Here is a 1,370-nt window from a genome sequence, read left to right as displayed (position 1 = left end):
CACATGCGGCTCTTTGGCCCCTTGAGTGTGGCTAATACCACGTGTGGGCGCGCACATACAGTGCGATTGAAACTTTGTGGCCCATGCGCAGAAGTCGGTATTTTGTGGAAGAGACGGTATTTTGTGGAAGAGCCACACTCAAGGGGCCAAAGAGCCGCATGTGGCTCGCTAGCTGCGGTTTGCTGACCACGGGCCCAGGGGAATTGGATCCCAAATCTGAGCACCAAATGTGGGCGGGGGGGGCGGGGGCAGGGGGCAGGAGGGTGCCTCCCTTTTATCCCCTTAGTTTCTTTGTCTCCCAAATATTGACCAGGCTTCTCCTCAATTCATATTTTCCCTTTTCCCAGTTTTTCACTCACTAGATGGTAACTTTATCCTTTCTATTGCCAAAGATAAGAACCTTTAAAATATTCTGAACATCTCTCTTTAACTCATTCCTCATCTAATATATTAGCAAACTGCGTTGCTTTCACCTTCAGAACATCCCCAGCATACACCACCTCTCCCTAATCCTGCCACTATTACTTCAGAATAAGTCTTGCAAGCCTCTCATTATATAGCACCCGAGAGGTTTCCACCCTTGTACTCATCAGTATAGTTTTCTAAACATCAGTCAGAATGGTACTCTTGGATGAATGCCAGATATCATGTTACTTATTTTCTAAGATTCCTGCAATTTCTTCATGTATCTCAAAAAAAGCCAGACTTATTGACATGTCTATATTGATTTGGCTCTGGCTACTATACTCATATCCTATCTTTTTTCCCATTGCTCACTTCACTGAAGCTATTTGGTTTCTGTTGTATTCCTCAAGCACAAGCATCTATTTGTCTTAGGGTTCTTATATCCAATATTTCAACTTTTTGGAATCCTCTTTCCCAGAAATTTGTATGATTTTCAACATTGCATATGTTATTTACCCAATTAGAGAAGTCTTCTCTAGCCACCATTTATCATATAGAATATCTACCACCATTTTCTAATTGAAACTGTTTTTATTTTTTATAGAACATATTATCATCTAACATATTTTATATTAATTGTTTATTAGTCATTATCTTTTTACTCTGATATAATTAACCACAATAAATACAGGGGCTGCCTTTCTTTGCTGCTGTATCCCCACAATCATGAAGGAGGAGCTCAAAAAATATTTGTTGAATTAATGAATAATGTTGGGATTCCCTACCTACAACTTCTGTGTACTGTTCTCTCCTAATATTTAAGTCATGAAAGCTTATCTTCCTTTTCAATATTACATGTCCTACCTAAGACACTTTATATTCACAATTAGCTTTCTTCCCACCTGTATTTTTGACTTACTTTATTTGGACTTAATTGTTTTCCATTTCAAATGCATTCATAAGCA

This window comes from Myotis brandtii, unplaced genomic scaffold (genome assembly GCF_000412655.1).
Source record: "Myotis brandtii unplaced genomic scaffold, ASM41265v1 scaffold12, whole genome shotgun sequence".
NCBI classification, from domain to species: domain Eukaryota; kingdom Metazoa; phylum Chordata; class Mammalia; order Chiroptera; family Vespertilionidae; genus Myotis; species Myotis brandtii.
Note: the sequence above shows the minus strand (reverse complement) of the source record.